The sequence below is a fragment of the Kogia breviceps genome, chromosome 17, assembly GCF_026419965.1.
Source record: "Kogia breviceps isolate mKogBre1 chromosome 17, mKogBre1 haplotype 1, whole genome shotgun sequence".
NCBI classification, from domain to species: domain Eukaryota; kingdom Metazoa; phylum Chordata; class Mammalia; order Artiodactyla; family Physeteridae; genus Kogia; species Kogia breviceps.
Genome location: NC_081326.1, coordinates 61328508 through 61341250, shown reverse-complemented (window position 1 = coordinate 61341250; position 12743 = coordinate 61328508). Strand labels below are relative to the sequence as shown.

At 36.7% G+C, this 12743-nt stretch overlaps 1 pseudogene; it reads left to right on the top strand.

The window, feature by feature from the left end:
• The first annotated feature begins 6153 nt into the window (after nt 1-6153).
• LOC131743847 (metalloendopeptidase OMA1, mitochondrial-like) lies at nt 6154-7050 on the top strand (annotated as a pseudogene).
• Nucleotides 7051-12743: the final 5693 nt, after the last annotated feature.

Genomic DNA, 12743 nt, shown 5'->3' with positions numbered 1-12743 from the left:
GATTTCAGGGTTGGTATGAGTGGTAAAACTTTTTCTTCTAGTGCCACTGAAGAAACATTCATGAATATATCACTGAGCTCCTACACTGTATTTGAAGTCCACTAGAGTGCCCAGTTTCTGCTACATGAATATACACAACAAGAAAGGATAAGTTCCACTATCAATATTTTATTTTATTTTATGTTTCCTTATCAATCTTATACTCAGCTTTCTAAGTGGCTTTCTCTTCAAATGCCCAGTTTCTGACATTTCTAGTGCCCTTCACATTGGGCAGTTTGCAAATGATTTTAAGGAAGAGTTGCATGGATATTAAAGACAAGCTTTTTGCTTCTTGTATGAGGATAGCAATCTCTTTCCACTCAAGCATGTTTTCAGTGAGAATTTATGAAGTGCTTTGTGCCTATTGGACACAGCAGATTTTGTGACAATGAGAAACATTTATGACTTCAGTTTAATGGAGGATACATGTATGAAAATAAATACCAAGCGTAATAAAGCAAAGATAGAGGAATGTACAAAGCTCTAGGAGAATCCAGGGGAGAAAAAGATTAATTCTGTCAGCGAACATCATAAAATGTGTTTAAAGGGAGGGATATTTGAGCTGGATCTTGAAGGGTAAGTGGAGTGCAGTAGGTTGAGAGGATGAAAGTAGGCTTCCTAAGAAAAGGAAGAATAGGAGATCCAAATACACTGAGGTTTGAAAACACATCATGCAAAACTAAGGGTGATAAAATAGTTTGGGCTCAGATTATGAACAGACTAGAATGCCACGTTCATAATATTATAAATGAAAGAGCAAATAATATCCCTGACTTGTTTATTAACATTATTTCCAGTTTGTGTATTTTCTAGGCTGATTAAATGTCCACAAGCCAAGGAACTATTGGTTTCTGCCACTAAATGAGCTGGTTCATCAACATGGGAAATCTTTCATGACTTCCCAGAGGAAAAGGAAGAGAAGGAAGGGAGAAAGGAAGCAGGAAAGGTAGCAGGGAGGAAGAAAGGAGAAAAGTAAACAAGGGAGGAATGGAGAGAAAGTGAGAATGAGGGAGATCGAGATAAGTTGTAACTGAGAGAAAAGAAAAAAGAGGAGAAAGTAGAGAGGGAAATAAAAAGTAAGAAATCACTTGGGTTCACTGCCAACAAGAGTTAGGAAAGCTGATTTTTTAAGATAAACTGAAGTAAAACAAAATATGCTCCATATGTTGAAACTGTATACTTAGTTTGAGATAAACAAAAACATGTTTGGAGAATAGCTGCCATAATTAAAAAGAAATTAAAAGAAAGAAAGAAAAACCATCTGGGGATAAGTACATATTTAAACTCACACACACACACACACACACACACACACACACACAAACACACAGTGATTCCAAAACTTGACTTTTTTCTTGATTTAAGTAAACTCTCTTGTTGCAAAAGGGCATTTCATCAGTCTTTGCCCAAGCACCAAGCAACTTATGTTCCACACTGGAGCTCAGTTCCACACAGAGCTACTCAGCATTACTCAAACACCAAAAGACCTTTCCAAATCCTGTCCTTTGCTCCTGCTTTCTTCTGTGCTGTAAACACACATGAGCCTTTTCTCTCTGGCTGACTCCGACTTCCTCCTGAGTGCCCAACTCAAATGTCACCTTCTCCCAGCAGAGTGCCAGACACATGGCAAGGTTGATAATGGCTTCCTCATCTGTGAACTTTGCACATGTGTATAAGTTTCCTGTGGCTGCCATAACAAAATATCACAAACTGGGTGGCTTAAAACAATAGTTTATTGTTCAACAGTTCTGGAGGCTAGAAGTCTGAAATTTGAGAGTCAAGATCAGGTTTGGTTTCTTCTGAGGACTCTGAGGGAGACTCTAGTCCATGACGTTCTCCTAGCTTCTAATGATGGCTGGCAGTCTTTGGTATTCTCTGGACTATAGGTGCATCACTCCAATCTCTGCCTCCATCTTCACATGGTGTTCTCCCTGTGTCTCTGTGTCTTCACATAGCCATCTTCTTATAAGGACGCCAATCATGTTGGATTAGGGCCCCACCCTATTCCAGTATCACCTCACTTTAATTTATAAGTCACATCTGCAATCACCTTATTTCCAAATAAGGCCACTTTATGAGGTACTGGGGGTTAGAATTTTAGCATGTCTTTTGAGAGACACAATTCAACTCATAACAACAAGACACTAATATAGATCTGGTTTCACTGAAGATGTATGCATGTCTGTGTCCCTAATCCCTAAAGAAATTGATAAGAAACTCCTTTTCAAGGAATATATATATATTTTAACCTAGTGTTTACAAGACTAGCATAGTCAATTTAGTAAATTCATAGTTCATGTCTTCTAAATTGAATTACATTTTGAAAATTATGGACAGAGTGTTTCTGACTAAAGCTAAAAGGAGGTTAAGAGGTAGTTAAGTCTACACTTGAGGGGAAACACACAGCACATGGTGACACTCTTGTCATTACAATTCCAGACAGAGATTTCTACCTCTACAGTGGGCAATGTGGCAGAGGAGAACTGGTGCCTGGAATAAACTAAAGGGATGAGCATCTGAGAATGAAAGACCCATGTTCAAATATAGTTCTCTCTAGGTAGCTGTATAGTATTGATGCTATCACTTCTCCTCTGTTTGCCTCAGTTTATCCTCCAAAGATGAAAATTAGACAAGAAAGAGAGTGCTTTTAAAATTTAAAGATGTCTAAGAACTCTTTTTTCAAATGAAACCTTTCTCAAAGCCCCAATTTAAATAGCAGTTCTTTGTGAAGCTGCCAGAGATCAGGTGAAGAAAGGGAGCCTGGAATGCCACTGGATTAGTCATTCCCAAGAGTCTCCACGGAAAGCTCTAAAGAATTCTGGAAACATAGTTCTAAAACTACTCAGTCAGCTGAAAGTCCAGTTCATATATAGTCATAGACATAGAGGGTCATCCATTAAAAAAAGAAAAGAATGGGCTTCCCTGGTGGCACAGCGGGAGATGCCACAACAGTGAGAAGCCCACGTACGGCAAAAAAAAAAAAAAAAAAAAGAAGAAGAAGAAGAAGGAAGAAGAGAAGGACAAGGAGGAGGAGAAGAAGCAGAAAAAGAAGAAGAAGAGGAGGAGGAAGGGGAGAGGGAAGGGGAAGAGAAAGGAGAAGGAGAAGGGGAAAGGTAGAAAATAATGAGTTCTTCTGGAGCAGCCTCATTTGTGTTTTAACCTCCCAGTACTTATTCACTGTGCTGGACACATGATGGGTATTGTAAATGTTTGCTGAATGAATGCATTAATGTATTGGAGAGTCTGTTTCAAACTGTTTTAAAATTTTCAGGTAATCTTGGAAATGTATCAAGATGAGAGTAGGCATAATTTGAATGTCAGTATTCTATTGAATTTGTGTAAGAGAAATGAAATACTGCGGTCAAATCTCTAGTGGCTTTATATTCCAGATTCAACACAGTTGTGAAGAGGGAACACAGAAAATAGACATTTTTTTTAACTTCTCTTGGAAATTAGCCCAAGAGCCAAATGTTTTACTTATTGGTATGTTTCTTATCTCAGACTGTAACTAGTAAACATTTCAGATCACACATACACACAATGTTTGTTTGTATTTACTGTAATTCCCTATGCAACTCCAGATGCTTGGACCATTTAGGCATCTAATACATGTTTGATGAATTAAGGAATAAATGAAGGGACACTTGAATAAAATGAGCTAAGATTCTGACATCCATTAGCAAGCTGTTACCGGTTTTCATCAGCCTACTTTAAATGTAGGCCATCCGTTTGGAAAAAAGGAATGGAAAAGCATGGTACAAAGAACTGATCTGTTCAATGCTTTTGAATCAATACTTAAAATATAATCACTTGTAAAACATTTCGTACAGCATGAGGTAGAATACTGGGTTTTGGCTCCGGGTTTGTCCCCACATTGCTATGTGAGATTAACGTTTTGGCTAAGAAGATTGAGCTTGGTCTCACCTACATTAATATATTCTGACTTTATGGAACAAAGATGAGATTTTCTTTAGGTCTGATATAGTCCAATATGATTCTGACATGATTATATATGACGTTGGACCATTACAATATGTGTACATCCCAGGCAGCCTTTTGATTTGGTATCTTTGGTAGGCAGGCATCATCTCAAAGTTTTACTTTAAAGAAATAAAATTTTGTCTCTTTAATTAATTTCTAGGGAAAGTTGTAGAAAAAAAATTCACCCTCTGTGCCTCAAGCAACACACCTCTGGCTCCATACTTATACTGCACTCTATATTCAAAAGATCTGCAATTAAGTGGAGACCTTCTTCTTTTTTTAAAATTAATTAATTACTTTATTATTTATTTTGGGCTGTGTTGGGTCTTCCTTGCTGCATGTGAGCTTTCTTTATTTGAGACGAGCAGGGGCTGTTCTTTGTTGCAGTGTGTAGGCTTCTCATTGTGGTGGCTTCTCTTGTTGCAGACCACGGGCTCTAGGCATGCAGGCTTCAGTAGTTGTGGCATGCGGGCTCAGTAGTTGTGGTTTGAGGGCTCTAGAGCACAGGCTCAGTAGTTGTGGCACATAGGCTTAGTTGCTCCGCAGCATGATCCTGGACCAGGGCTTGAACCTGTGTCCCCTGCATTGGCAGGCAAATTCTTAACCACTGTGCTACCAGGGAAGTCCAGTGGAGAACTTCTTACAAGAAAGTTTTATTGGGCATTATTTGAAAGTGGAACATGAATGGGAGTGGTAAGGGATTGCACTTACGGCTCATGTAGCTTATCAAATGTTTTTTCCAACTATATACCATACTGCCCTGAGAATTCGGGCAAATTAAGCATTCTCCACCTCCTGACACTTCCCACTGACTTTGTAAATTATTTCCCTGATTGATGTCATTGTGACACACCATGTCTGATCATGCATTTATACAGCAGCTTAAAACTCACAGTGCTTTCATTGGCTTTATGTAGATAGAGTCTTCAGATCTTAGTAGAATTAGCTGGTCAGATTGATTTCTACTCATTTTTCAAGTAGGGAAATTGAGTTTCAGAGCTTTCAAGATCTATGAAAGAATAGATAATAAAAATGGATGGAATAGTGCCTTGAATCTGAGTATTTGATTTCTGGTTCAAGGCTAATTGACTATACCATAGTGCTCTAATTAGCGTTCAAAAATCAGATTTGCAAAAAAAAAAAAAAAAAAAAAATCAGCTTTGCTTGTTCATACATTCTTTCCTTCAACATATTAACTGAGCGTCTATTATTTGCAGGTATTGTGTCTGGTGTTGGTGTTCTAATGGGAATCAAGCCAAAAACCTTTCTTTCATTGAGTTTACAGTAAGGGAGAAAAAGATATAGACAATTGCAAAGCTTACTAACTCACTCGGAAAAGCAAATAAACAAACACAGTCACTAATTGGAGGGACTCATCACTTTTGCCACTGTTAGGACAAATCAAGCAAAAGACAGATAAGCTTCATCTGTGGATTGTAGTCTGCTAGTAGAAACTGTGTTTTCTTCTGATTTAATTCACTGACCAACTGGAGAAAATGTAACACACTAGCTGTAATCTCACCAGACTGTCATTTAGTACAAATGAACCATATAGTAAGTCAGTATCAGGGCCTGGGAATAAATCAGTGTGATGAGCTGACTTTTCTGCTTGGAAACTTTTATTTCTATAGGATTTTCAATAGCAAAAGAACAGGATGCCTCTAGAGCACCAAAAGTAAGGAAATTTGGATGACGACACAAAAATTACCACATAGAATGACTCTTTTTCAAGGCACTTACTGATAAAAGAAGTTGTGTTCATCCCTGCTCTTTCAATATTGTGTCCTCCAAATTGTTCTCTCATAAGAGACATCAGGAGTTTCCACATCTCAAAGTTTCAACTTATCCAATTCCTCTCTTATTGATAATTCTTAAACCAGTGTAGAAACTACTTGTAATCATTGTAAGTATTCAGGGAAATAAGGAAATGGTGGCAATACTTCCTCCTAATCAGAGGAACTATTTAAAGAAAGTCTAAGGAAGACAAAAATTGGAAGTTATTACTTGGATTGCTACTTGCAGTTGTTTTATTTTACTCAGCTGGAGGTAAGTCCAATCATAGGAAAGAGCAAGCTACTATAATTGGGAAAAGAACATTTCAGAATTTTATCAGCACTGGAACGTGAAACATGGATGGAAGAATTTTAAAATGATATACTAACTCAGAAAGATGCCCCAAATCCCAATCCTTCCCTCCCTCACTGCCTCCTCCCTTGGCATTTGGGATTAGCAGATGCAAACTGGTATATATAGGATTTATAAACAACAGAGTCCTACTGTATAGCACTGGGAACTATATTCAGTATCCTGTGATAAAAGACAAGAATATGAAAAATAATATGTATATATAACTGAATCACCTTGCTGTATAGCAGAAATTAACATAACATTGTAAATCAACTATACTCCAATAAAATAAGAAAAAAGAAAAAGAAAAACACCCAATACCACTGTTTAGGACAAGACGTGGTTTATCATCTAACTGAGCACAGTAAAGATATCCTAGGGATCTCTGAGATTATTCATGTGGCTGATTCCCCAGATAAATGCCTTTGTGATTCCAATTTTAGTATATGTGCTGAGCCAGCACTTCCTTTGTGATTCCAAATGGACAAATGTTTATCTTCACTGAGCTTTTACATAGTGTAACTGATATTCATCAACTTTTCTTCCTTCTGGGCTATGAAATAGAACATGCAGTACTTGAGCAGGCTGCAATAAAAGACGAGCTTGATTGATTTATTGGATTTCTTAGGTTTGATTTTTCACACAGTGATTTGGGCCGTTTGTCCTTGAGATAGTTTGGCACTTTTGAAAAAGTCTGCATTGCAAGAGTATACGTTTGATTGACTGGACAGTAGAATATTAGAGGCTGAAGTTGACAAAACCGGACTATAGTTTGCTGCAAAGTCTTGTGTGGATGTCAGAGCCAGTGCAGTGTTTCGGCAGCAGATGAAATTTGCAGGTAGCCTCCATGGTCATCCCAAGTTTCCAGAATGGTTATGCACACACCCTTCTCATGGAAATTGAGCTGAGCGTGTTGATACATGTGTACCACTGGCTCTCTGTAATTGCTTACTGCTTTCTGGACCAGACCCCCAATTACTATTCAAACTTGGCATGCAGCATTTTCTTGAAGAATCAGAAAAAGAAGACCTAAATATCACTGTTTAAAAAAATGGATACCCTTCCCATTTAAAAACAGGAGCAAATGCCATTAACATACAGAGTTGAGAAAAAAAACTGGAAGTTGATTCAAAATGTTTGAGACACAGGACATGTAGAATGCAGCAATCTATCATTTTTATATTACTTTTAAAAAAATGATGTTTGACATGAAAACAAAAGTGGATAGTCAGGGTCAAGCCACCTATGTTACAGGCGTTAATAAAATTCCTCTGATGTATTTATTTTTTATGAAATACTGATGATTTTAATCTATTTAAAAAAATCTTCAATGAGGAAAATGTCACAAAATAAATTTATATTACACTTTTAAAAAATTATTAATTGCATCTCTACTGTGTGCAAGGGATTACTCAAGCCTGTGGGGAAAGTGACCCAGAAATCAATCCATCCTTGCAGAAAGCCTGTTACTCAGTCGCTATGAAAAATCAAGCAGTTTAGTCTTTAGCCTCCATTTGGAGGATAACATGTACCTGGCTCGAGAATGGAAGAGAAGCAAAAGATACCTTGGGATATTGGCTTGATATTTAAGAAAACATTCAAAATTAAGTCTTTTGCTCAATTAGCAGACCACCTCAGTGAAAATATACTCCTTCAAGTGACCATATTTACCACTTAATTAGAGATTTTACCAGAACCTGTTTTTCCTTATGTCTTTTGTTTGCCAAATTCCTTTTGCATTACTTTCCAATGGATGGTAGCTATTCTCTCCCAAATGCTGTGCCCAGAGTGGGGAAACAACATTCCTACATCTTTGCTTTATCTTTCTATGCTTAATTTTTTTAACAGAACTTATTTTTTAGAGCAATTTTAAGTTCACAGCAAAATTGAATGGAAAGTACAGAGTTTCTATTATGTCCCCTGCTCCCCTCTCCCACACACACCCTCCCCTATCATCAACATTTCACACTGGAGTGGTATATTTGTTATAATCAATGAGCCTACACATCATTATAACCCAAATCCACAGGTTATATTAGGATACGCTTATGGTGTTTACATTCTATGCATTTTGACAAATACAAAATGACATGTATCTACCATTATAGTATCATCTAGAATAGTTACACTGCCCTAAAAAGCCTCTGTGCACTGTCTATTCATCCCTCCCGGGACTCCAACCCTTGACAACCACTGATTTTTTTACTGTCTCCATACTTGTGCTTTTTTCCAGAATGTCATATAGTTAAATCATGTAGTATGTAGCTTTTTCACCTAGTAATATGCATTTAAATTTCCTTCATGTCTTTTCACAGCTTGATAGCTCATTTCTTTTTAGTGCTGAATAATATTCTGTTGTATGGATGTAGCACAGTTGATTTATCCATTCATTTACCGAAAGACATCTTAATTGCTTCCACATTTTGGCAATTATGAATAAAGCTGCTACAAACATTTGTGTGCAGGTTTTTGTGTGGACACAACTTTTCAACTCATTTGAATAAATATTAAGGAGGGTGATTGCTGGATAGTGTGATGTAAGATTATGTTTAATTTTGTAAGAAATTGCCAACCTGTCTTCTAATGTGGCTGTACCATTTGGCTTTCCCACCAGCAATAAATGCGTATTCCTTTTGCTCCACATTTGTGTATTGTTAATGTGCTAGATTTTGGCCAACCTGATAGGTATGTAGTGGTATTGCGTTGTTGTTTTAATTTGTAATTCCCTGATGACATATAATGCAGAGCATCTATACAAGTGCTTGTTTGCCATCTGTATATCTTCTTTAGTGAGATATCACTTCAGAGATTTTGCCCATTTTTTACTCAAGTTTGCCCATTTTCTTATTGTTGAGTTTCAAGAGTTCTTTGCATATTTCAGACAACAATCTATCAGATATGTCTTTTGTAAACATTTTCTCCCAGTCTGTGACTTGTCTTCTCATTCTCTTGATATTTATTTTTTATATATGTTTTCTATGTGTAGAAGAAACATGGGTTTATTTTAGAAATTTGGGGTAATATATATAATTCATATGGGAAAATTGATACCTAAAATGTCCTCTGTGGTAACTGGCTTGTTATCTGGTCTATCACTAAAGGACCTTCAACTTTACAGGAAGCCAAGTAATGTTTCCTTCAGGCAGGACAGACACATAGACAAACTAGGAGCTCTCAGAATAAAAAAGAATATTCCGGCAACTATAGGGTAGGTCAGGCTAAACCTGGAGAAGGAAACTGAATAATTATTCTTTCTTAATATCTATAGGCAAGCTGATGGAGACAATTAGATATTTCTGGCACACAAATTATTACCCCAGAGGAAATACAAAATTTCCAGAAAAAGAGTCATTTTTGAGTGTTAATATAATTTAGGACTATTTTATTAACCACACCCTAGGAAGTCCTTCATGTATCATCAGCAGCTCTTAACTGTGCTCATGTAAATAAAGAGACAAGTGAAAGAAAATACCAAATGAATCGTACTGATTCAGAAGATTGTCAAATTAATGAATGCTGTGAAATCTTTGCCTTAGAGACAAGAACTTGAACACAAGCAGAACTAAGATCTGACCCTGCTCTCATAGAAATCAGGATCCCACATACTATGTCAGAGAGAGAGAGAGAGAAATGTTTGCACTCTGAGACAAACCAAAGCACAATAAAACAAATAAAATAAGCACACAGAAAAGTATTATTCTGTCAATCACTAGCTCCAAAATAAATACAAACTTGAACTTTTTCCTACAATGTTAATTAAACTAACATTACCCTTGTAGATATGATAATTGTGTGAAAAGAACTGCTATTTTTTTCCTCCATGAGAAAAAATCAATAATCTTTGTAATCCTTATAAGATCTTTTTTCCTTTAAATTTTATTTGTATTAAAAAATGTCTGACATCTTCCATGTTACAATTACAAAATTAAAACCAGTATTTAAAAGTAAAAAAGAATTGAAATAGTATAGACCCAAAAAAAGTGTCTGGCACAGGATCCCAAGCTATTAATTTGACAACATGTTTCTTGAGCACCTTTGCCATACTAGGCACTAGGAATGAATCTGTGAACAAAAATACAGTGACAAAAACATAAGGGAGTGAACATGAAGCATGATAGCATTTCACATCAGATGGTTAGAGAAAGTCTCTCAGATAAAGTGAGATCTGAGCAGAGATGTGAATAAAAGAGAAAGTTAAACAAGCAGAAACCTGACAAGATTTCTAGTACAATGAACATTCAAATCCCTGAGGAATTTGCCATATTGAAGGTACAGCATAGAGGCCAGCATGGCTAGACCAGAGAGTGGCTGAAAATAGCATGAGATGGGCCAGAGCCAGATCACATAGAACTTTGTAGGTCATGGCCAAGATTTCAGATTTTCTTCAATTTAATGAGAAGTCATTGGTACTCAACAAATATTTGTAATTGATTGAAGCAATAATATATCAGGGGGGAAAAAAGCTCTTAGTGTTGATACACATTTTCAATGGTCATCTAATCCAAGATTTCTCAGTCTTGGCACTATTGATATTTTGACCTAAATAATTGCTGTGGAGGCAGTCCTATGCATTGTAGGATGTTTAGCAACATCTCTGGCCTCTTGCTCCACGGCAGTAACATACTTCTTCCAAATGTGGCAAACAAAACAGTCTTCAGACAATGACAAATGTCCACTTGCCCCAGTTGAGAACCACTGATCTAATCCATTCCATTTTACAGACTCAGTAGCTGTGAGATTAAATCACTTACTTTAGGAAAACAAAGTCAGTTCTACCATTAAAGAAGGAACTAATAAAATTATATACACACACATGCACACATATATGTTTTTAAACCCATATAAAACACATCATCTAGTGTTTTCAACTACCTTGTGAGAGTGTGACCTTTATTCCCATGTATAGATAAATTACTTGACCCTCAGAAAGGTGAAGTGATTTAAAGTCCGCTTGTAGCTTGAACTCAGATCTCTGAATTTCTGTCTACTTTAGTAATAAACTGTCAACTTGGGATGCATTTGAGAAGACAATAACAGAAGCTTCCTTGAGTTTTTTAGCAGAACATCATTCAATGCCAATTCAAGAGACTGGGAGACAAAGGCCCCTGATCATCCAATCCCACTTTACTAGAAAGGAGAAATAAAATTGGAAAGAATTGGAAAGTTAATACAAATTCTTATTTCCCTTTGTTTAATCTAAAAATAGTATGAAAGACCTTACTCTATGACTATGTCATACACCTGGGCTGCTGTGTTTTGACCAGAAGTTATTTCAAAGGGGCCTGTCTGAAACTGTATTGAAAGGACATTTTCAGTCTCTGTGGTCTTCAATGAGAGAGGTGCTCATTCTACTTGCTTCTAATTCACCAGAGGTTTTATTACTTCAAATCCCAACATATTATTGGGTGGATCTGGTAGGAGGGTTTCAAATCAAAACAATTTGTGGGTTGAGAGTTTAGAGTTTGTAGGACTATTATTTTCTCTGTCCTCCTCCTGAGAGAGACTTATGTGGCCAGGAAGCTGAGAGAAGCCTCTCTGCATCTCTGTTTACGGTACAGAACTGAGCCCTGATGGATGCATTCCTAAGTTCCTAAGTAACGTAGAAGACTGGCATTAAGATAGAAAGAAGGCTGCGCACTCATGTCATATCGAATTTACTTCCACACACAGATGTCTGCTTACTACGAATCCCTGTGTCTCTGACCAAGGACTTCTTTTCACTGCCACAAAATGCCCTGGCTACAGCAAGTACTAACAAAATCTTCTAAACACAGCTCTCAGATTTAAGAATAACATTCATGCATAATTCTTATAACCTGGCATTATAAGTGAGTGAAAAATAAAAGAAATATTAGAGACCATACCAATAGGTAGAATGTGGCTTTATCATGGTAGCTTATTTAAGACCAAGAAGTGGAGGTGGTGAATGTGGGGAGGTGGTATCAGCCTGACCGTCTGCAAAATGACTCACGTAAATCTGAGGCTTCCAGGCTGACATGCTGTTTATGGTGCATCCTCTGTTAAAAGTGGCCAGATATAAATGCTAAGTATGAATTCACAGAGAGATATATGAATGGGGCAACAAATGGTCCAGTACAAAATTGAAAGCCTTTGCTTTTTGAAACAATTTTTAAATTGAAGTACAGTTGATTTACAATGTCATGTAAGTTTCAGTTGTAGAGCACAGTGATTCAGTTATATATCTATTATATAGTATATAGATTCTTTTTCATATTCCTTTCCATTATGGTTTATTACAGGATACTGAATATACTTCGTGTGCTATAGAGTAGGACATTGTTGTTTATTTTATATGTAGTAGTTTATATCTGCTAATCCCAAACTTTTAATTTATCCCTCCCCCCTTTCCCCTTTGGTGACCATAAGTTTGTTTTCTGTGTCTGTGAGTCTCTTTCAGCTTTGGAAATAAGTTCATTTGTGTCTTTTTTTTTCCTTTTAGATTCCACATGTAAGTGACATCATATGATATTTGTCTTTCTCTGTCTGACTTCGCTTAGTATGATAATCTCTAGGTCTATCCATGTTGCTGCAAATGGCATTATTTCATTCTTTTTTATGGCTGAGTAATATTCCAT